The 25,616-nt window shown below is 42.0% G+C and overlaps 1 long non-coding RNA gene across 5 annotated transcripts in view; it reads right to left on the bottom strand.

Annotated features, from left to right (window-relative positions):
- The window catches only part of LOC126458144 (uncharacterized), a 113,642-nt gene that overhangs the window by 6,883 nt on the left and 81,143 nt on the right, over positions 1–25,616 (bottom strand). For all 5 annotated transcript variants that reach the window (XR_007585580.1, XR_007585581.1, XR_007585582.1 and 2 more), the window contains one exon: positions 20,149–20,263. This is a non-coding gene — a long non-coding RNA (uncharacterized LOC126458144). The remainder of the gene's footprint in view (positions 1–20,148; positions 20,264–25,616) is intronic.

Below are 25,616 nucleotides of genomic sequence, written 5' to 3'. Positions count from 1 at the left end.
GTGGAGGAACTACCGTATTTACTCGAATCTAAGCCGCACTTTTTTTCCGGTTTTTGTAATCCAAAAACCTGCCTGCGGCTTAGAATCGAGTGCAAAGTAAGCGGAAGTTCTGTTGGTAGGCCACAACTAAGTCAGGGTGTCTACGACCCAGGACAACCGGGAGATCTGGGAAAAACCCAGGAATTTTTTTCATTCGGGAGAAAACCGGGGAAAACCCTGGAATCTTTTTGAGTTCCGGGAATTTTTCATTGTTTTAGTTTTCAGTTAAATTTTTGTCATTTTGACTGGTAAGAACCAATACTCCAACAAAAAAATTTACTGTATCCCGCTTCTGCAGAATAATACTGCAGCAACAAATCATGAAACAGAGAAAAAAAAACGAAAATAAAACTTAAGTCGCAAAGAAATTGCGCCATATACAACAACAAAACACAGTGCTCATACAAGCGTCTGCCAACAGCAAAGTGTGTCAAAGTCTTTAGGACAACTGTGCAGTGCTTCTTAACAACAAATTGCCTCCAATGAGCGTGACGTGACAATTTTTTACATTAGATTCGTTTTAATGCAAGATCTTTTAATGTTTCACACGTACGAACATGCGGGCTTCCTGCGTCATCATAGCTGCGCAAGTGCAGTGATGCCTGTTATCTGGTGCTCTGTGGCAACTGCTGAAACGTACCTATCTAGCAGGTCACAGAAAAATATTGCGAATATTGTTTTGAAAAGCGTTACCTTCAGAGTAAATTTCCTTTTATGTAAGATAAACTATGTGAGAGAGTGTACGATGAACTTCTTAAATCACAGAGCGTTTGACTCTCATTTAAAAATCAACTCTTTGGGGACGACCATATGAAGAATTTTGAGCCCAGAAGATTACACATTTACGTCGTTATTAAAAAATTTTACTGGCACATTTATGTGATGTATGACGTGCAAAAAAGATCAACAATATATGTGGAAGCTTAGCTTCTCTTGCAGCGTATTGATCTTAGAGACCAATATTATATGTGATAACTTTTTTCTTATGTGTGTGTTCGCGCTACTTAAGAGTGATCTTGCTATTGGCTGACTACATCACGTGTCAAATGCTGTCATCAGCTGCCGAGATCAGGTGACATGAGCTGTGACTGGCTTACAAAAAGCGCGTCGCAATCTCGATTTTAATGCTTCGCAAAGTAACATGCGGTGTTTGGTGGAATTCGAATTTATACCTTCGTAACACGGAAATATGCAGTGTATATGTTTCTGCACATCAAAGATCTTTCCAAAACGTGTTTTTTCCCCTGAGTTTCATTTCCTAAAGTGTCGGGAAATTCTACGCTGGTGTATAAAACCATAAACCATAAAAGGATTGATAAGTGCCGAGAAAAAATATACTGCCACTTAACACGGAAAAAATGTATTTTCACCTGGGAGAAAGTGTATTTTCAACCGGGAAATCCGGGAAAAATCCAGGAATTACTTTTCCTTGTCCATGTAGACACTCTGTAAGTCCTGCCGTCGAATATATGTAGCACTACACAGGCATGCTTTGCAGGCACAAAGATAAATACTGGCGCCGAAACTTCTGCGTGAGTAAATAAATTTAAAAAAAAGGTGGAAGATGAGCTTTTTTTTCTCCGCCCTGAGTTTCGACCTCTACATTTTCATACATTATCCGACGAAGTAAATACAAATTCCGTATTGTTCATCTTCGAATGTAGCAGCATTTCAATGTACTACGAAAATCCGACTGGCAAGACTGTTTGGGATGTTTGTCAATATGGCCAACTCTACATTCTGAATTTTTTCCTATCTCTGAGATGATTGCTAATAGGATCTTTTATGTATTGTGAATCACATGCAGTATTCTCTTCACCATAAGAATAATACGAATATAAACATTTTGCCATGTATTGTTTCATGTTTGCTTCTATCTCATTGAAATCCTGTCTGCCTTATAAACTACGAAACAAGAGTGAGACAACAGCAAACGTGGAAGAATATACATATCGTGTCATGTTTATATTAATATTATTCTTATGCCCAATAGTGGTACAATCAGAAATGAAGCACGGTGATTGACTACAGTTTTAAATTTAAGATGACTCTGATTTCTGTGCAGAATGTAATGTACTAAGGAGGCTTCTGCAAAGATTTTCAAATGGAGAAAAATTTTCGCTAAACTCTCGTTCAGAACATCTTCTATCATGCGCAGTCTATTATTTGCTTCTTGATGATTATCAAAGAAAACAGCAGTGTGAGTAACAACAAATAGCAGTCCCTTGCTATTGTTTTGCTAATGAGATGATTCCTCTCTTTTGTTTTTTAATTGTAAGACATGGTAGCGGGCACAAAAGCAAGCCATGCCGCGAGCGGCGACAGGTCGTAAACACACATTATCAAAATGCGACAAACAATGCAAGACACAGTACAGTAATGCATTTTCAGCTTAGAGTGACGTAAACACCTATAACAAAGAGAACGACACTTATCAGATCAAAGAAAAATAAGCAATCAATTCAAACCAGAGGAAGCACGTGAAAAAGGAAGGGTACCCGTATAAATACGGACGGAGTGCCTGACGCATAGCAATGGCTACCTGGTAAAGCTTAACTGCTAAGCTTATGACTCGAACCAAACTACTGTAGTTGTATCATCATTCATTCGACACAAATTGTGTCTCATATTACAATGGACCAATTTTGTTTCGATTTGGTGGTGTGGCCTAAAACTTTTCTCTCCCCTTGAATTTCGAATCTCAAATTTCAGGTGCAGCTTAGATTCGGGAAAATTTTTTTCCTTGATTTCGAGTCTCATTTTTCAGGTGCGGCTTAGATTCAAGTAAATACGGTACTACCATCTGGCATTCAGGATCATCTGTAGCCAACCAGGGTGTGTGTGTATGTGTGTGTGTGTGTGTGTAGTAGTGAGTGAAGTGTTATGAAACAATGTGTGTATAGTGTGTGCAGTGACTGATAGTGAGATATGAGTGAACAATGTGGCATTACATTATTTAAAAAGTTATTTGTAAAAAAGTATTGCATACCAGGAGTAGATGTAATATCTAATGATTGCCTCTAACTAGAAGTCTGTAAATATATGTGTATATGAATTAGCTTACTTTAAATTGATCTAAATTTGTAAATACTTTGACATGTCCTATATCCTAGTAAAAGGAGATCTACGGATGAATAAAGCTACTACTACTACTACTACTACTACTACTACTACAATATGATACAATCATTGATGTTAAGCCTGCACCATAATGAAAATTGTGTGTGCCAGGCACATGGCAGATGTGGTCAGCCCCACTATACAGCAGACAGGACCATGTGAGTAGTGGATCATCGCCTTTTTCTGCTAGCATGTCATAATTGGGAATTGATTAAGAGTATATTGTTGACTGGGTTCTGAGGCAAAGCACTACGTGCCTGAAACTTCCTGGCAGATTAAAACTGTGTGCCAGACCGAGACTCGAACTCCGGACCTTTGCCTTTCGTGGGCTAGTGCTCTACCATCTGAGCTACCCAAGCACGACTCATGCCTTGTCCTCACAGCTTTACTTCCGCCAGTACCTCATCTCCTACTTTCCAAACTTCACAGAAGCTCTCCTGCAAACCTTGCAGAACTAGCACTCCTGGAAGAAAGGATCTTGCGGAGACATGGCTTAGCCACAGCCTGGGGGACGTTTCCAGAATGAGATTTTCACTCTGCAGCAGAGTGTGCACTGATATGAAACTTCTTGCCAGATTAAAACTGTGTGCCAGACTGAGACTCGAAATCGGGACCTTTGCCTTTTGCAGGCAAGTGCTCTACCATCTGAGAGACCCAAGCATGACTCATGCCCTGCCCTCACAGCTTTACTTCTGCCAGTACCTCGTCTCCTACTTTCCAAACTTCACAGAAGCAAAGGTCCCAAGTTTGAGTCTCAGTTTGGCACACAGTTTTAATCTGCCAGGAAGTTTCATATCAGCGAACACTCCACTGCAGAGTGAAAATCTCATTCTGCATTACATGCCTGTCAAGCTCTGCATCTGGGCCACACAACAAGCAGGAAAATGTGTCTGCATTTCAATGCTTTGTGGTGGGCTGATAATTGATCTTGCAGGTGTTGTTGCTCTGAACAATGGCCACCACTGCAACTGCCATGTCATCGTATCAGAAAGTTTTGAATGGAGTCTGAAAAGTGAAATAAGAGCTTTCTGATTGGCAATCAGGTGAAACTTAGTGCCATAGAGATACACATAAAATTCCCAACACAGTTTACAATAGCCAACAGCCAACCCTTCTGGCTCAATTTTCAAATAATTACTCTGTGCTACATTTAACACTTTAGATGCAAATGCCATCAGATTATCTGTGGGGATAGCATGGCACCAACACCACAAACTCATGTACCACTGGCAAATGCTAAACATATGCCAGGATGGTATGTTGCAAAACAAGTTGCCACCCTAAAGCACTTTATAAAATACACAAAAGCTTCCTGTTACATCTCTGAATTAACACATTTGTTTATAATTTAACACCTTTTTTCTGCAAATTACTAAGCAGGTGGGAAATCTGGACCACATTGGGAATAAATTTCACATAATAATTGGAGCTCTTTGAAGTTCTTAGGAGCCTGTAAATTAGTCATTGCATCCACATAATCTTGTGTGGGCATAAGCCCTTCTTTGCATAAGACATTTCCCAAGTATTTGACACTTGGCTCAAAGAAATTGCATTTGTCAATATGATAATGAAGACTATGGTCTTGGTGATGCTCAAGCAACATCTGTAGAATGAGCTGCTGTGTGGCTCTGGTATTGAGAAAGTCATTTAAATAATTAACACAGCTGGAGATACTTTGGATGAGTTGATCGAGGTATTTCTGGACTATTGCATGAGCACTTGTGACCCTAAATGGCAACCTGTTATAATTATACATGCTGGATGTCATATTAATAACTAAAAACAGCCGGCCGAAGTGGCCGTGCGGTTAAAGGCGCTGCAGTCTGGAACCGCAAGACCGCTCCGGTCGCGGGTTCGAATCCTGCCTCGGGCATGGATGTTTGTGATGTCCTTAGGTTAGTTAGGTTTAACTAGTTCTAAGTTCTAGGGGACTAATGACCTCAGCAGTTGAGTCCCATAGTGCTCAGAGCCATTTGAACCAGCCAACTAAAAACTGTTTCGTCTGATCACCTACAGGCAACTGAAAGTAGGCACCAATATCTACCTTTGAAAAATAATGGTCCCCTGCTAATTGTGCCAACAATTCCTCCAGTCTAAGAATTGAGCATTAATGCCAGACTTAAAATCACCACACATTCAAAATGGTGAATTTGGTTTCTTAACTATTGACCATGAGGATAACCCACTGGGTAGATAATGCTGGAGATATAGGTATCATACTCTGTAACCTGTTGAGTTCAGCTTTAACTTGCCCACACATGGCAAAAGGCACTAAATGAGCTCTACAAAACTTAGGCATTGCTAATTCCTTTAAGGGTCGGTGGGCCTGGAACCTTGTTGTTCAACCCACTGCAGGTGCAAACAGCTGTTTATACTGCGCACATAAAATTTCCAGTTGTGTGTCAGATATGACACCTGAAAATAGTTTCACTTGGTCCTGAATCTGAAAACCAAAAAGAGTAAAAGGTCTAAGCTGAAAATGTTAGTTTTTGTGAAAGAACAGACTACGAGCACGATTAGTTGCTGAGCTACATTTTTATACTTTGCTTGACTATGATCTCACACAACAATGGGTTCAACAGGACACTGTACATCACCACTCTACACTGAGGGGACCTCAGCTGTGGGGAACCAATGTGCCAGTATGCGTCCTCATTAATCAGAGATACTGATGCATCTGTGTCCAACTGGAAATCCACTGTTTCTCCATTAATATCAACTTGCAACATGAGCCTATCCATTCCATCTGCTGCTGCTTTGGGCAGTTGCAGGATAGCATGTAGGCTATGTTTCTGTTACCAGCCAACTGGCACAGACACTCAATAGAAGCCCCAGTCTGCAGCATGCAAAACAGGTGATGTCACAGAAGGGGCAGTGATGCTGTGGGCCACTACCTGGACATGATTTGACAGCACAAACTGTTTGGGAAACCAGAATGAGATTTTCACTCTGCAGCAGAGTGTGCAGTGATATGAAACTTCCTGGCACATTAAAACTGTGTGCCGGACCAAGACTCAAACTTGGGACCTTAGCCTTTCCCGGCAAGTGCTTGGATAGCTCAGATGGTAGAGGCACTTGCCCACGGAAGGCAAAGGTCCTGTGTTCAAGTCTTGGTCCGGCACACAGTTTTAATCTGCCAGGATGTTTGGGAAACCTTTGACACTGACAGGGAGGAAACCATTGTCTGAGCCTCTGCTTGCTTTGCAACATGCCAACGGCAAACAAAGCATTTCTTTTCTTTGTACACCTACCAATGATGAGGTGGTAAATTTTTAACTACTGCACTTAATACTGAATCCCATGTCACTGGACTGCCAGATGAATGGGTGCTCAGTAAATTGATTATAAGTCATCAGTTGATCATAGGACACAACATCAGCACCAGAAGAATTGAGAAAAAGAACTGTGAAACATTCCTTGTGCTGACACAGTTACTTTGTGATCTCTGAAATGTTTTAACACACCACTCTGGTTTGGATCAGATGACTCCCAAGCCTTCCCACTAACTTCTCTATCAGGAGAAAGACATATTATAACACCACAGACTAATAAGGTGGCATACAATGCGCCACACTGCTCACAGAAAAAAGATCACACTTGTGTGCTAAGCCTTGCACGTCAGAAGCCCATACTGTGATATGTCTGTTTTGAGGCTACTTGCAACTATGAAGGTTTGGTGACTGTAATAGTCAGTCAGCAAATCACAAGCATCAGGAAAACTCAAACTACTTAAACCCAAGAATGGACATAGTTTTTGCACATATCGTTTATTGCTAAAAGTTAGTAAGAGTGCACACTGATGTTCTGGAACAGTTACTTGATTTGACTTGAAGTGAAGAACAAAATGACGTGAACTGACCTCCCAACTCTCATTTGTCTGTAGACCCATCCCCCCCTCCCTGGCTACAAACAATCATATGGGTAACCTTGGCAGCTGTAACAGCAGTTTCTGCTGCTGCCCATGGAGGTCTCACTGCTGTTCTTATTACTAATGTTCCCATTGTTTTTTGATCTGTTGTTGTTGTTTGTGTTGTGTCTGATGTGATGGCACAACTGAGAAAGGACTCAAGACAGCTGTTTTTCTTTTTCTTTGTTTGTGCAATGCAATTACAGTGCATTTACTGCACAAAAGTATGTGGTGCTTGGTGTAGGATAGTAACCTTTATGATTATTGATCATTAGATGAGAGAAAACTTTTGAAGTTATGCTGTGGAAGTGTTCAACTATGGCTATAAAATGTTCATGCTGGTTGGGCATAGTCAGTACAACAAGGTGCCACTTTTGCAGATGTCCCTTATTGAGCTCTGAGTGCGCATATGTTTGGAAAAACAATCTGGACACCATGGATACTATTTCCTGCTGTTGGAGTAGTGAGGTTTTGTGGGAGAGTGTGCTTGAAGCTTGTGATTCAAATGTGTGCTGCTACTGATCTGTTGTTTGGGCTTTGTTGCTAAATGGATGTTTGGGTATCAATTCTGAGTTGTATGACAAAGATGAATTTAGAATCTGACAGTGATTCGGATTCCCTGCCCAGCTGCAATTATTGGTATGGAGAACAAGTCAGAGGTACTCGGGCTACATACTCCAGCTGCAGCTTGCTACAGCATGAGGCACCACTGTGGCAAGTGAGTCACATAGAGCCATCCATTGATGTGAGACTGACTGTAAATACTGTGGCCGGCACTAGCCAGTCAGACTCTCACTAGTCTTTGAAGCCTTTAGATGTGAAGCCTTTAGATATGCTGTTTACAATAGTGGATGACAACACCACCTATTAACACTTAGAAGTTGTTCCATTTGATGATATTGATTCAATGTGCAAAGAATTTTCAGACCTATTTTCAACAGGCTTAGGGTGGACAAATAATTATGTAGTTCAAACTCAGTTAAAGTCTTCTGCAGCAACTTGCAACTTTAGAGCTAGACCAGTGCCAGTAGCACTGCAAAATGACCTCAAGTCCAAAACAGATTGTTTGGTGCAGACCCATCACATACAGTTGATGGACAACACCACTGATAGTATTATGAAATGTAAATGGCACTCTGTGTGTATGTGATGACTTTATGTCAATTATAAATGCATAGTCAGAGATTGACATCTATCCTGTTCCAAGGACAGAAGATCTCATGTCAAGACTCTCAGGTGGACAGCTCTTATCTACAATTGATCTATCTGAAGCTTATTTACAAGTGCCGGTAGACAAACAGTCCCATCAGTTCATCGTCATCAACACCCCATTTGGACTGCACAGATACAACAGATTGCCTTCCAGAATTGCTAAATACCAGCAATTTTTAAACGTTTTTTGTTAGTATGGTATAACTTTCCAGCCATTTATGCCAGCTAGTGCTTGATAATGGTCATTTGACTGAAACTAATAGCAATTTTAATTGTGGAAAATAAAGGACAACTGAAGGTTCACAATGAACTTTAACAATTTCATGGAGCAGCTGACTCTAATCATTCTGAACATAGTCAGTTATCTGAACAACATATTAGTAAGTGGCTTTACAAGAGATCATCATCTTATGAACTTATGTCTCCTGTTCTATACACTAAAGAAAAATGAACTAAATTGCAAGCTACAAAAGTGTGAATTCTTTCAAGACCACCATCCAAAAATTCTATACATTTCTTTATGGCACATAATTTCACCACATAACAAACCATAAACCATTAATTTCCTCATTCAGTTCTAAGAACCACCTTCCAGAAAAACTGCACAATGTCTACAATGCTGGGCCCTCTTCCTCAGCAATCACACTTACTTAATTCATTATTAACTCACAGCATAACATGCCAATGCAGATATCCTATCCAGATTACCTATAGGACCACATGCCTCATTTGTTTCTCAGGAAACACTATGCTTTCAAATGTATGACACCTTACAATACCATCTACATGAGTTTTCAGTCACTGCATCCATAATTGCAAAGGTTACAGTTGAGGACCTTATCCTAAACCAAGTTACGAAATACACTGACCAAAGTTGGCCGGAACTCCTCCCACCCCACTCTCTCTTTCACCTCTCTACACATATCTTCCCCAACGAAACAGGATCCAATTAGTACAGAGAGTACACAGGATGATGATGATTGCTGGGTGGTCATCCTGCTGCCACTGCATCAGTGTGTCATAAACCTCCCACATATTGACCACTGTGAGATGGCACTACAAAGGCACTCACATGGTGCTATGCATACTGACCCGCCATCATACAGGATATCAAAAGAGCCCACTCATGCAAGAACTCATGCCCATCCAGTCTGCACCCATACAATGGTTACATGCCTAGCCAATGCAACATCGCCCTTGAGAGAGTGTCCACAAGGACTTTGCTGGCCCCTTCCTCAGAGAGGAAGTCTACATCTACATCTACATGAATACTCTGCAAATCACATTTAAGTGCCTGGAAGAGGATTCATCGAACCACATTCACAATTCTCTATTATTCCATTCTCGTGTAGCACGCAGAAAGAATGAACACCTATATCTTTCCGTACGAGCACTGATTTCCCCATTTTATCTTGGTGATTGTTCCTCCCTATGTCAGTCGGTGTCAACAAAATATTTTTGCATTCAGAGGAGAAAATTGGTAATTGGAATTTTGTGAGAAGATTCTGTCGCGACGAAAAACGCCTTTCTTTTAATGACGTCCATCCCAAATCCTGTATCAGTTCTGTGACACTCTCTCCCATATTACATAATACAAAACGTGCTGCCTTTCCTTGAAATTTTTCGATGTACCCCATCAGTCCAATCTGGTAGGGATCCCACACCATGCAGCAGTATTCTAAAAGAGGATGGATAAGCATAGTGTAGGCAGTCTCCTTAGCAGGTCTGTTACATTTTCTAAGTGTCCTGCCAATAAAACACAGTCTTTGGTTGGCCTTCCCCACAAAATTTTATATGTGTTCCTCCAATTTAAGTTGTTCATAATTGTAATACCTAGGTATTTAGTTGAATTTACAGCTTTTAGATTAGACTGATTTAACTTGTAACCGAAGTTACAAGTTCCTTTTAGCACTCACGTGACTGATCTCACACTTTTTGTTAATTAAGGTCAACTGCCACTTTTTGCACCAATCTGATATTTCTTCTAAATTGTTTTGCAGTTTGTTTTGATCTTCTGATGACTTTATTAGTCGATAAATGACAACATCATCTGCAAACAGGGACTGATGACCGTAGCAGTCTGGTCCCTTTAATCTCCCAAACCAACCACCTGCAAACAACTGAAGACGGCTGCTCAGAATGTCTCCCAAATTGTTTATATAGATAAGGAACAGCAAAGGGCCTATAACACTACCTTGGGGAATGCCAGAAATCACTTCTGTTTTACTCAATGACTTACCATCAATTACTACAAAATGTGACCTCTCTGACAGGAAATCACAAATCCAGTCACATAACTGAGACAATATTCCATAAGCACACAATTTCACTATGAGCCACTTGTGTGGTACAGTGTCAAAAGTCTTCAGGAAATCCAGAAATACGGAATCGATCTGAAATCCCTTGTCAATAGCACTCAGCACTTCATGTGAATAAAGAGCTAGTTGTGTTTCACAAGAACGATGCTTTCTAAACCCAAGTCATAAACTCATTTTCCAGTTTTAATGTAGTTTGAATGTCAAAGGCCACAGCAAGGGAGACAATAAGTGCCTTGCAGAAAATATTCACCATTGAAGGGGACCAGAAACAATCAGATTCAGACAGTGGCCCTCCATTTTCAATCAGTATGTTTCAGGATTTCTGCTCTCAGAAAAGCATAATGTCCCTGACAAAGGTGCCATTCCACTCAGCCCCAGTGGTGATTCCAAGTGGTTCATCCTCACCTCTAAGGTGCAGATGCAAAGGATGCTGTTAACTGCACCCAAAGCCGAGGCCCTGACCCAGTTCCTCACCTCCTACAGCACTACATCAATACAGGGTCACAGTACTGCATGGGCCCTGACAGCAGGCCTTCTTGGTCCTCCTGAGGCATACAACATGCCCACACCCACCCAATTTTCACCCTCTGTACCTCTGGGCACATAGGTTTGATCTGTCATCTACAGGATGGTCCAAGCATGAGTACCAAGCATCATCAGAACCACTTGGGAACAACAAATATTCACAGTAGATCCCAATGTTGCCTTGTTGGTATGATATGTCAACCAGCTGCTTCCACACTTAGCAGTTTCCACCTGGAGACTATCATTCCTGTCCCTAGAGCTGGTTCAACTTCAGATGCCTGGAAAACTCACATACCCAGGTTCAATGCCGCTGGAGTTGGTCCCCAACGTAATGAGATCATTTTCCACTTCCAAGCCTGCTGACTTCCTGCAAGGACCTGGAGACTGGAACATCAGCTCCAGCATCAGCACCACACTCCTGCCACAGCAGAGGATCGATAGTGAACTTCTAGCTGACTTGCCCGACCACACCTCCTCCCTAACAGTCGGCAATCACAATACCAACAGGAACACTTCCAGCCCTATGTGCCAATGGGTGGAAGGGAGGAGGAGGAGGAGGAGGAACCTGTATCTCTGTCACCTGACAGTGAGGTCAACAACCTGTAATGTCTACACTCCTGGAAATGGAAAAAAGAACACATTGACACCGGTGTGTCAGACCCACCATACTTGCTCCGGACACTGCGAGAGGGCTGTACAAGCAATGATCACACGCACGGCACAGCAGACACACCAGGAACCGCGGTGTTGGCCGTCGAATGGCGCTAGTTGCGCAGCATTTGTGCACCACCGCCGTCAGTGTCAGCCAGTTTGCCGTGGCATACGGAGCTCCATCGCAGTCTTTAACACTGGTAGCATGCCGCGACAGCGTGGACGTGAACCGTATGTGCAGTTGACGGACTTTGAGCGAGGGCGTATAGTGGGCATGCGGGAGGCCGGGTGGACGTACCGCCGAATTGCTCAACACGTGGGGCGTGAGGTCTCCACAGTACATCGATGTTGTCGCCAGTGGTCGGCGGAAGGTGCACGTGCCCGTCGACCTGGGACCGGACCGCAGCGATGCACGGATGCACGCCAAGACCGTAGGATCCTACGCAGTGCCGTAGGGGACCACACCGCCACTTCCCAGCAAATTAGGGACACTGTTGCTCCTGGGGTATCGGCGAGGACTATTCGCAACCGTCTCCATGAAGCTGGGCTACGGTCCCGCACACCGTTAGGCCATCTTCCGCTCACGCCCCAACATCGTGCAGCCCGCCTCCAGTGGTGTCGCGACAGGCGTGAATGGAGGGACGAATGGAGACGTGTCGTCTTCAGCGATGAGAGTCGCTTCTGCCTTGGTGCCAATGATGGTCGTATGCGTGTTTGGCGCCGTGCAGGTGAGCGCCACAATCCGGACTGCATACGACCGAGGCACACAGGGCCAACACCCGGCATCATGGTGTGGGGAGCGATTTCCTACACTGGCCGTACACCACTGGTGATCGTCGAGGGGACACTGAATAGTGCACGGTACATCCAAACCGTCATCGAACCCATCGTTCTACCATTCCTAGACCGGCAAGGGAACTTGCTGTTCCAACAGTACAATGCACGTCCGCATGTATCCCGTGCCACCCAACGTGCTCTAGAAGGTGTAAGTCAACTACCCTGGCCAACAAGATCTCCGGATCTGTCCCCCATTGAGCATGTTTGGGACTGGATGAAGCGTCGTCTCACGCGGTCTGCACGTCCAGCACGAACGCTGGTCCAACTGAGGCGCCAGGTGGAAATGGCATGGCAAGCCGTTCCACAGGACTACATCCAGCATCTCTACGATCGTCTCCATGGGAGAATAGCAGCCTGCATTGCTGCGAAAGGTGGATATATACTGTACTAGTGCCGACATTGTGCATGCTCTGTTGCCTGTGTCTGTGTGCCTGTGGTTCTGTCAGTGTGATCATGTGATGTATCTGACCCCAGGAATGTGTCAATAAAGTTTCCCCTTCCTGGGACAATGAATTCACGGTGTTCTTATTTCAAATTCCAGGAGTGTATTTTCAATGGCTCCTTTCGCGGCCTGTAGGAGATCTCAGTGGGGCATCCTATGGGCTTGTCTGCCGACATCAAGCTGGAGTTTAGTGGAATAAAGACTCTTATGCCATCTGTCGGTGTTGTGTTAAGACTGTAGATTGTGCTGCCCTCTACAGTGGATGCATAATTTCTTAACTGTAAATGGACAAGGTGAAAATAAATGTGTGTTAGCAGAAGTTTTACTGTGTTGATTCCTTGATTTTGGTGCTGAAACCCGGGAGTAAATTTGGTCCGTTGTCATCAGGGCATCATTCAGTGACAGAGACTCTGGCTCATGTGAGGATGTATTGAAGACTATTCCGTAACTCACACTTCCACTGTTGTGTTCTTCATGATGTGGTGTGGAAGGTAGAATGTGTTTCCAGCAATACAGTCCTCAGGTGCTAACTCTTCCTGATCCTTCTTAATATACTTTGACATGGTCTCAAAGTAAATGACCTTCAGCTCTTCATTTCCTTGCAGCTTGTTTTGTAAGGAGTGAAGCCGTGCTTCAGCAGTTGTGCAGTTGCCTTCTTTTGGGGCAGAAATACAATTCTGTGGCCATATTCCACATAGTATGATTCTTCAACTTCTTGATAAATAAGGTGGTCCATGAATGTTAATGCTCGGTCTTGATGTTCTGTTATCCCAATTGTCTCCAGGTTCCAAAATCAGTGAACTGACTCATCAGGCATATCACTGAAGCTGCCCTGAATAAAGTTGATGGTTGCTCTACTGATGGTAGTACTAGATCTGTTTCCACTGAGAACATATCCAAATATTGTTGGGAGAAGAATCAATGATGGTGATACCTTGATTGGTTGTTCCAAAGTCACAATTCTCCAGCAATAATCAGCTCCAATCAGGTTCTCAATAGGCAGATCTTCAGTGTCTCCTATAGGATCTGCCCGTGGTGTACCACCCCTCGAGGTCACATCTCCTACATCTTGTGGCACTCTTGGTTGCAGTGAAAAATTATTTGTGCTTTCAAAGGCTGTCAGTGATATGTGGGAGTAATTGGTGGAGCACCCCATCATATTAAACTGCATCTTCCTCCTTAAGAGGGATGAACTGTAAGTGGATTCTAAAGTTATCTCCAGAGTAGTGCTTTTACAATAACACTTAGTTGGAGAGATTCAGTCAGTGAATGGTGAATGAAACTTGATTGACTCCCTGTGTCCAGGATAGCACATGTCTGTCTGCTCTTACCAGTTGGTCTTATGATACTCACACAAGCAGTCTGCAAATATGTGAAGTTAGAAGTCATAATTTCAATTTTATTTACTGTTGTGGTATGGCTACTACAAATGGAAATGTGATGCTCACCGTTACATTTCGCACAAGACACCTTTCCCCATTTGAAACACTGATTTTTGTTGTGGCCACATCTAAAGCATAGGAAGCGACAGTTCATTGTCTTGAGGGCATCTATTCTTGCCTACAAGATTGCAACCTTTAGGCAGTCTTGGCCCCAGTACCCTCTTTTGTCGCAGCACACACAGAAGGGCTCTGAATTTTGTTGTTTCTTCTTCTTGCCCTCCTTTGTTTTAACCTTTACATGGAAGGCAGATGCTGTTGGTACATAATTTTCAAGTCAAACAGTATCTCCACGAATTATGTGCATGTTGATAGCTCCTTCTGCCCTTTCATTTAAGAACTCCATACAGCATGTGAGGTTCCCTTCTTCAATCTTTTACCTTAGGGCATGCACAATACAATTTTTGCAGATTTCTTCAGGAAAGCCTCAAAGAAGTTTGGGTCATGCACTCTCCCATAAGAGTCCATATTTTCTCCTAGTGCTCATAGTGCTTGATGCACTTGTGGCACTCAATGTAGGTGGAATTTAGAGCCTCTGGACTGCCTGAAGTTGAAGTATCAAGATTCTCCAAATAATCTAGGTGACTATCCCCATAGTTGGATTTCAGAATTTGCTTAGTCTGCTTATATGTGTCAGCTGTAACAGCAATGCTGTGCCTACCATGGAATCACTTGGAAACTCATACCACCACATGCAGCTTGGTGGGAACGCATGACAGGCTCTGTCAAGTGCTGCTTGAGGAAAGTTTTTGGTTGCTCCCAGGTGGATGAAGAGAGTTTGAACACCACCTTCATCAGCACAGAAGCCACAACAAACTCAGGACCCATCACTCAAGGAGAGATCAATACTGCATTGACACCAGCCCACTTTCTAAATGGTGGGAAATTAGTGACAATTACATGTGGGCCAGAGCCAGCAACTAGAAGGGACCTTGCCAAGGAGCTCCGACTTAGATAAAAGGTCAATGAGGACATTTGGCATAGGTGGAAGACCAAATACCTCCTACTGCCAAGACAATACCATGAGGTGAAGGGATACCCTTTGCAAAGGAAACCGAGAATTGGAGAGGTTGTTCTGCTCCAAGAAGACAGCAAACCACAGCACTTGTGGAAGAGGGCTGTGGTGGTCAAGTGCCACGCAGCAGAGACAATAAAATATGGTGCATTGGGGCAGAGACAATAAAATACGGTTCATTGTCCTCCGCCAGCCAGACGGTATGAAGATATGTCGACTGGTCGAGCTGGTCATCCCCCTTGAGATGGACCAGGGTGGGGAGGATGTTGGGGAATAAAAATTCTTACACCATCTGCTGGAGTCATGTTAAGACTGTAGATTGTGCTGCCCTCTGCAGCAGATATATAACTTCTTAACTGTAAATGGACATTGTGAAAATAAATGTGTGTGAGCAGAATTTTACTGTGTTGATTCCTTGACTTCACTGGTGTGGAGCAACATTCTGTTCTTCCTTGCTTAGGCAATACTTTGATGACTCAGCGTTTTACTGTATTTCAACTGGGCTATATTTTAAACGGCTGTGCTACAGATTGTGGATGGATTTGCTTGATGCTGGACTCCCTGAATTATTCTCTTGATGTGTTCTATAATTTACAATGACCTAGCACAGACTGGAATTGTGAATTATCAAGTAATTACAGAGTATCAGTATTTTCTGTATAATAAAGAGTGTGTTCAACCATAGTAGGTGTATTTATTAGTTATACTGGAGGCTCTATTTTGTCCTAGGTGGAACTCCAATATGGCATGGACTGGATTTTTTTGCTTTGGTATACAGAATTGACGCATGGTGCAGGGAATGACAATTGAATCTCAATGTAGACAAGTGTAATGTGCTGCAAATACATAGAAAGAAAGATCCCTTACCATTTGGCTACAATATAGCAGGTCAGCAACTGGAAGCAGTTAATGCCATAAATTATCTGGGAGTATGCATTAGGAGTGATTTAAAATGGAATGATCATATAAAGTTGATCGTTGATAAAGCAGATGCCAGACTGAGATTCACTGGAAGAATCCTAAGGAAATGCAATCTGAAAACAAAGGCAGTAAGTTACAGTACACTTGTTCACCCGCGGCTTGAATACTGCTCAGCAGTGTGGGATCCGTACCAAATAGGGTTGATAGAAAAGATAGAGAAGATCCAACGGAGAGCAGTGCGCTTCGTTACAGGATCATTTAGTAATCGCGAAAGTGTTACGGAGATGATAGATAAACTCCAGTGGAAGACTCTGCAGGAGAGACGCTCAGTAGCTCGGTACCGGCTTTTGTTGAAGTTTCGAGAACATACCTTCACCGAAGAGTCAAGCAGTATGTTGCTCCCTCGCGAAGAGACCATGAGGATAAAATCGGAGAAATTAGAGCCCACACAGAGGCATACTGACAATTCTTCTTTCCACGAACAATACGAGACTGGAATAGAAGGGAGAACCGACAGAGGTACTCAAGGTACCCTCCGCCACACACCGTCAGGTGGCTTGTGGAGTATGGATGTGGATGTGGATGTAGATGTAGATGTAGATGTAGACTTAAAATAGCTTGTACTATCTCAATGGAGAATTATGTATATATATCTTGTTGTTAATTAATTGTTGTGAGCCCCCACTAGTTTCATGTGTAATTTGCCTTTTACAAAACTAATGAAGTTGCATAAATACTACAATGATATTTTATGTGGTATAGCAGATGATGCTTTAGGAAAAATTGCTTTTCTGACAAAAAGGATATCTATCATATATGTAAAAAATAAAAAGCAGAGTGTGCATGTATATGTGTATGTTCAGGATCTCCTCCCAAACCCCTGGATCAATTTCAACTAAATTTGGTACAGAAGGCATTACATGTATCAGCAATGTTGGGTTTATAACCTCCTAGTCCAATAGGAGCAGAGATACAGGCAAAAATGTGTTTTTCCAGCCCCTGGCACATAGGCTGCCCTGCACATAGGCATACTGTGTGGGAACGACATAAACATGTCAAATCAACCTTTTTTGCAGGGCAGCCTACATGTCAGGAGCAAGGAATGGTTTTTCTGGGCCCTGACAAGTAGGCTGCTTTGCATGACAGACATGATGCCTTGGAGTAGTATGGGCCTTCTTCGTTAACCTGATTTGTAGAGCAGCCAGCATGTCAGGGCCAAATAAATGATTTTCAACCCCCTGATGTACAGCCAGCTCTGCATAACAGGTATGTTGTGATGAGAATGGCTGGGGCAGGTTGAGATTGACAGAGGAAGGGATTGACTGAAAAGGGAGGAGGAGGAAATGGACAGACAGAGGGGAGAAGGGGGAGAGGCATGAGACAGGTGGAGGATGTAAAGGGCTAGTTGGCTGGTGCAAAAGGAAGAGGGAGTGACAGAGATGGAAGAGAGAGAGGGAGGTGAATATGGTCAAGAGGGAGGGGGAAAAAGATTTCGTCAGAGAGTGAGAGCTGGAGGAAATGGGCAAACAGAGGGGGAGAAGGAGATGAAGATACAGAGAGAGTGAGGAGAAGGGGATAGACCAATAGAGGTGAGAGGATGAGGTGGACAAACAGAGGGAGGAAGAGGTGGACAGAGAGAATGAGAGGAGGAAGAGTTCAATATACATGTTGAATGTGTATACAGGCAAAGCTGCAGGCAAAAAACTAACAAATATAAAAAATGTGTGTGTGTGTGTGTGTGTGTGTGTGTGTGTGTGTGTGTGTGTGTGTGTGTGTGTGTGTGTGTACCACACCCCCTCTGATACTGATAAATCAATTTCAACCCAACTTAATACACACAACACTTACTATCTGGAGAAAAGTACTGTGGAGGTAAGAACCACCTAGCTCCCATTGAGGTTGGGGGTGACATAGGAGACAGACAGAGAGAGGAGGATGAGGAGGTGGACAGACATGAAAATAGGCAGGAGGAGATGGCGAGAGGGAGGGAGGAAAGTGAATACAAGAGAGAGAAGTGGAGTATGAGATACAGAGTGAGATTGGGGATAGGGTGAGGAGATGGACCTACAGAAGGGGAGGAAGAGATTAACAGACAGAGAGGAGGGAAGAGTTCATGGATAGATAGAAAGAGATTGGAAAAGGAGATGGACACAGAAAGGGGAGGAAGGAAGAGATGGACAGATAGAGGGGAAGGTGGAGAGGGGGGAGCATGAGTGTCACAGAGAGAGAGGCAGGTAGAGATGGGTAGGAAGAGGGGAGGGACAGACAAGAAGATCGATCAAGATAGGAGGTGTTGGACAGAGGGAGGAGGCAAGAGGAGATGGACAGAGAAAAGGGCAGGAGGAGAGGGAAGAGGAGAAGATTGGCTGAAAGGAGTGGGGGGTACTAACAGAAGGGGGAGAAAGGATGAGATGGATGAGAGAGGGGTGAGGACGAGATGAGCAGAAGTAAGGGGAGAAGGGGATGGACAGTGTGAGGGGAAGAGGGTGAACAGAGAGAGGGAGGGGAGGAGGATGTGGACTGAGAGAGTAAGAGGAAGAGGAGGATGTGGACAGAGAGAGGATGAAGAGGAGCAGATGGACAGAGACAAGGGGGATGTATAGAGAGAGAAGAAGGGGGGAGGAGGAAGAGGAGGAGGACAGAGAGAGGTGGGAGGATGAGGTGCACAGAGAATGGAGGAGGAGGAGGAGGAGGAGGAGGAGGTGGTGGAGAGAGAGTGGGGAGGAGGAGGTGGACAGAGAAGGGAGGAGGAGGAAGAGGACAGAGAGAGGAGGAAGGAGGAGATGGACTAGTAGAAGATTTCAATAAATAAATACCTGGGCAATATCAGCTAATAACGAAATAAATATGGAGCAGATCGCATGGATGTTCTTATGTCCTGATATAACAGTCCTTGTACAACAGAATTGCATCTAATTTATATGGTCTACTAATGTATCATATATCTAAACTGAAAACTTGTACCACACTTATAGAAATACTATTGTGAGACTACTTCAGTGTCTTCAAATGTGTACCATTCTGCATAATGATTTTGTGTATCATCTCAACCTTTCATTCAATGATAACTATGTTGTTGAGCACTCATAAAACAAAACAACACAAACACACACAAACTTATAAACACCATTACTCGTAAATGATTCTGAAACCACGAGGTGGTTAATACATGCAAGTACTAACAAACAGTTCTATTTTGCCCTGTTTGTAGTACAAAATACTGGCCATAAAATCAAACAAACAGAATCCATTTTCTGTAAATCTCTGAAACTTCTGACAGAATGTAAGCCATTCACATGAGTTATGTGGTAATTTTTTTGTTTTCATTTCTATTTTTCTTGGATGTAATTATTAAATTTTTCTCTAGAAAATGTTACATGCAACACTTTCGTTCTCACATTCATATAGATTCCTTGTGAAACAAAGTATCACTGGACCCAACACATACAAGGAATTGCACTTTACCACTCTTGTTACATATAACTGAGACAAAAACACAATGCAAATTTACATCACTCAGCTTCAATTAATTTTCAGACTGTTTAAAATATTTGTTAGTATTTTTCTCAGTATTTCTTTTTTAAATAAAAGGTAAGTAAAGTACTTGATTTCATAACACACAATTATTATCAATCATTGCAATAAATCTAAAGTTAATTTTCTATTCAATAGTTTGTCAGCACACTGTGAAAGGAGCATTAATTAATCACAATCCCACTTACTCTCAAGTGGAATAAACTTCAAGGAGTGACTGAATATTCAGAAACGTGATCCACCATCTTCTCTGTCTTTTTGAAATTCATGGCCCAGACTGTTTCCACACTTGCCGCATGATACCTGAGAGAGGACAATTGTGAGTCAAAGTAATTAAATATAATTTAATTAAAATGCACGTAATAGAATTAAAATACAATGATCATATTTTCACATTTCTTTCCCATAACTACAGTAGACATAAACATGAAAAGAGTAAAAAATTCCATTAAAGGGAGGGAGCTATACTTAGATTTTGGACTTATCATTCACCATGTATAAATGCTGTAATTTCCTTAAAATATGAACCATATTTCATACAAGACGTTTAACACTGACTTCTAAAAAGGCATTCAAAATAGCTAGTATTGTTTACTTAGCACATGCCCTAACCAGAAAAGAATAGCAAATGCTTATATTCATTAACCACATAATTCATACATTAACAACAGAAATATTTCCATGAAATATTTCTCAAGTCACACACAGCAATTTGAAGAATTACACACTATACAGAATATTCAATAAGTTTAGCATAACACATAAAACTTCTGCTTAATAACAGCTTTATGATTCAGTAGATAATTATATACAGTCAGTCAGCTGTCAGTTTTGTTCTTCCTTTATTTAACATCTTGTCACCAGTGAGAGGGTTAAAAATATGGTTACTGAAACTAACGAGTGAATAAAGAAGAATTTAGTTGAGTCTATACAAGCAACCATCTCAGTATGCAACTGAAGAGCTCTATAGAAACTAGAGAAAAACTGAGTCTACAAGGTCAGATCAGAACAGAATAATAAAATTACTTTTATCATACTTGAAGGATAATTACAATTTCCATGGCCACCATTGACAATTATATTAATGGAAAGAAATTACCAATAACTGTGAGCCACAGAAAAACTGACCACAAGGGCTAAAATACAACTGCAGGTTAAGGTAACAAAACTTGATTACATCACTTAGACAATGCTGTTCACCAACATTGCCTCTGTTTTCATTGGAGTAAGTTTATTTCATCTAGTTCTTCTTTTGTTGTTATCGTACAGGGTCTCTACACTGATATGTTACAGACTTAATTATGATTCTTGGCCTAAGTTATGAAACACTTGTCAACAAATGGCTTCGTTGAAATGGTAAGGCCAACTTTAACAATACACTGTAGAAGCTATAAAGCTCCCGAGAGGGTACAGCCCTGTAATCAGGACTAGAAACTAAAACAGATGCAGCCATGTGCTTGCATACTGTTTTGATGTTATGAGCAGGTGCGACCAGGCCTGTGTGTGTTTCGACAGCTAAAGGGACTTCGAAGCTAAGCTGGGCACAGCTCAGTAGCCACAAGAGTCTTACAGTGTCATCAATAGGTGGCAGCATCCTTTCAGCTTCAGTGATTGGCAGACACTCAAAGTATGAGAATTACCTAGACAATAGGACGGCGGAGAGGTAAAAGCATGCTCCGGGCTACGTAGTCGGAAAAACCTAAGCACTAGGCTGTTAGTGAGAAACTTTGAGAAGAGAATCACTATGGCTGAATTGAGTGTCCAGCATAAATATTAAGTAAGATTAAATCTAATAAAAACTGAAACTGATTAGTTACAGAGAAGCCAGTAACATGGTTACGAATATAAAAGTAAGACAAGTACATGGGTGAAAATGCGGTCTCAGTCCAAATACTAGTTTTTAAGTTAGTTCATGTAAAAATGTTTTATGTAAAAAATGAACTTGAAAATTGATATCTAGACAACGTCTTAAGCGATTTTCACAAACAAAGTGTCTACTGTTTTGATCTGTGCCACATGTCATGTTCAACCAATGGTTTACTACAACACTCTACAGAAAAGCCGCACTTGCCTGTCTACATTCTCTTTGGTGGTATAGACAATTACACAGGAGATGGTTCACAGAGCACTTAAGCAGGGGAAGTAAGAGTTCTTTTCCAATCAAATTGAGAAACTATCAGCCAAAAATCTTTACAGTAATTATGAGAAACTATCATCAAAAAATTTACAACTGACCTGACAAAAAAGCAACACTCTCTGAATTACCAGATTTCCTCTTGAAAATTAGTATGGTTTTCCTTTACTTCTCCATCCCAGTGTGAAAATTCAGACTATACCTTGCATAAATTTATTTATGTTGTAACATAGTTCTGTCAATTCATTTGTTGACTGTCTGGGGTTCATGTCCTAGGTGTTGTGTCCAGTGAGCATGACATCATGCTGCCAAATTTCTTTGAAAATGGACAAACTGTCATAAAAGAAGTTTATCTGCAAATTTTGACAAATTTTGTGAAACTGTGAATGGTAACTGAGACCTCAGGGAAACAATATGTCTTTCTACAGGATAGTGCACTGACTCATACAAGCCATTTAGTCCAAAACTGGCTCTTTGATAACATTGACATGTTCTAGTCAAAGGAATTCTGGCCCCCAAATAGCCTGGATTTTAACCCCTTCGACTAGTATGTTTGGAGCATAGTCAAAAGTGCTACCAATATGGCGAGGCAAATGTCACATCCCTGTGCACTGCTACCAAATCAGCATTCACGAATATGGACAGCTCTGTTTTAAAGAGGGTGTGTGATCACCTCAGGAAAAGATTGGAGGTGGTCATTATGGCTAAAGGGGTTTAGAGTAATGTTACTCTTAAAAAATACCTCTACTTATATGTAAAAGGATTTTCACATTTTCATTTGTATTTTGTTTTAATAAATTTACTTTGAAAATAAGTTTCCTTTGTCCATATTTAAGTGCTGCATCCTGTATATAAATCATTGGTTTAATGTACAGGAGACTCAGTTACGTAATATAATTGAGATGTATACAAAGAGTAGTTAGTCTTGATTCACAACCTTGGATGTACAAGGAAGATGCCTTCTCAAAGATAGTGAAACACTTGGGTATACCCTGGGCAATGGCAGTCTCCATTAATACTGGAGAGATTTCAACAAAGGAGGAAGCACCACTGTCTGACATTTGCATGAAACATAACTATGATGTGTTAGTGGTCCAAGAAAGACACAGAGGACAAAACAACCATTGACCAAGGGTGAATGGAATGTATTTGCCATAGAGAGGCTTAATGAGCAATATGGAAGTGCAATTTTTACAAAACTGGATACTGATGTTCTGTCTGCATACATGATTTGTGTAGACCATATTGAGATACTAACAGTAGAAATTTCATCTTGCACTATTACATCTGTCTCATCATACATCAGCAATACAAATTTACAAAAGCTTGCAATTTTGACTCTCAGCAAACAAAGCTGGCTGTTATTTTATTTTATTTTAATAGTACTTCTTGGAGATATAAGGGACAGGTGCAAATGACATAAGCCTAGAAGACTGGGCCAGATGCATTGTTTTAAAACTAATACACGATCTATGTTCCGGTCCAAGGTGTTGGAGATGATGATCGTGTGTGTGTGTAAGGTGTGCTTGAGTGTTTGAGTGAATGTGTGTAAGTTTCCTTTTCTGACCAAGCCTTTGGCTGAAAGCTAATGTGTAAGTGTCTTTTTGTTGTGCCTGTCTGCAACTTAACATGTCATCTTTACAGTAACTAGCAACCTATCTTTTCCTTATACCGAACAGTGGAAAATCCAGGATAGAATGTAACAATATTATGCTATGCACCACATAGCAGAGATGTTGAGTCGCAGATAGGCACAGCAGAAAGACTGTCAAAAAGTGAGCTTGCTTACACACACACACACACACACACACACACACACACACACACCACACACACACACAAAAACCACAATCTCTGGCTAGACTGCAAGCAGCAGGGAATGATGGGAAAGGAAACCGAGTGGTGGGGGTAAGGAGGAGGCTGAGTCAGGGAGGGGAAGGGATAGCAGAGTAGGGGTTGGTGGCTGGTAAAGTGCTGCTTGAGGGAGTGTACAGGGACATGGTGGAGAAAGGGTAGGGCAGCTAGGTGCAGTCGGGAGGTTAGGCAGTGGGCAAGGGGGGGGGGGGGGGAAGGGGGGGGGGGAGAGGTAGTGGAAAAGAAGAGAGGAGAGAAGTAAAAAGACTGAGGGTGCGTAGGCAGAACAGAACAGAGGGCTGTGTAGTGCTGGAATGGGAACAGGGAAGGGCAATGACTAATGAAGGTTGAGGGCAGGAGGTTTATAGGAACATAGTATATATTGCAGGGAGAGTTTGCACCTGCACAATTCAGGAACAATGGCGTTGTTGGGAAGGATTCAGTTGACACAGGCTGAGAATCAATCATTGAAATGAAGAATGTTGTGTTGGAAGAAGTGCTCAGTAATCGGTTGGTCCAGCTGTTTCTTGGCCACAGTTTATCAGTGGCCATTCATGAGGACAGACAGCTTGTTGGTCATCATGCCCACATAGAATGCACCACAGTGGTTGCAGTCATGCCCATGTAGAATGCAGCACAGTGGTTACAGTTTAGCTTGTAGGTCTCATGACTGGTTTCACATATGCCCTGCCTTTGATGGGATAGGTGTTGTTTGTGACCGGACTGGAGTACATGGTGGTGGGAGGATGTATGGGACAGGTCTTGCATCTACGTCTATTACAAGGATATGAGCCATGAGGCAAGTGTTTGGGAGCAGGGGTTGTGTAGTGATGGACAAGGATACTGTGTAGGTTTGGTGAGCAGCGGAATACTGCTGTGGGAGAGGTGTGAATTATAGTGGGTAGAATATTTCTCATTTCAGGGCATGAGGAGAGGTAGCCAAAACCTTGGTGGAGAATGTGATTCAGCTGCTCCAGTCCTGGTCTGGTAGTGAGTCATGAAGAGAATGCTCTTCTGTGGCCAGATGGTGAGACTTTGGGAGATGGTGGGTGACTGGAGAAATAGGGTATGGGAGATCTGTCTTTGTACAAGGTTTGGAAGGTAATTATTTATTTTATTTTTAATTACACATCAAGTTCTGTAGGACCAAATTGAGGAGCAAATCTCCAAGGTCATGGATGTGTCAGTACATGAAATTACAACATAAAAGTAAGAACAGATAAAAATAAATGTTTATGAACCCAAAAAAAGTCAGTCCATAAGTTTAAGTAAATGCAATCAACAATACAATAAGAATCAGCTCAATTTTTCAAGCAACTCCTCGACAGAATAGGAGGAGTGACCCATGCAGAAACTTTTCAGTTTTGATTTGAAAGCACGTGGATTACTGCTAAGATTTTTGTATTCAAGTGGTAGCTTATTGAAAATGGATGCAGCAGTATACTGCACACCTTTTTGCACAAGAGTTAAGGAAGTCCGATCCAAATGCAGGTTTGATTTCTGCTGAGTATTAACTGAGTAAAAGCTGCTTATTCTTGGGAATAAGCTAACATTATTAACAAGAAATGACAGTAAGGAATATATATATTGAGAGACCAATGTCAAAATACCCAGACTCATGAACAGGGATCAACAAGACGTTCATGAACTTACACCACTTACTGCCCG

This window comes from Schistocerca serialis, chromosome 2, assembly GCF_023864345.2.
Source record: "Schistocerca serialis cubense isolate TAMUIC-IGC-003099 chromosome 2, iqSchSeri2.2, whole genome shotgun sequence".
Lineage (NCBI taxonomy): Eukaryota > Metazoa > Arthropoda > Insecta > Orthoptera > Acrididae > Schistocerca > Schistocerca serialis.
The sequence above is the reverse complement of the archived record's forward strand: the minus strand, read 5'-3'. Positions and strand labels throughout refer to the sequence as shown.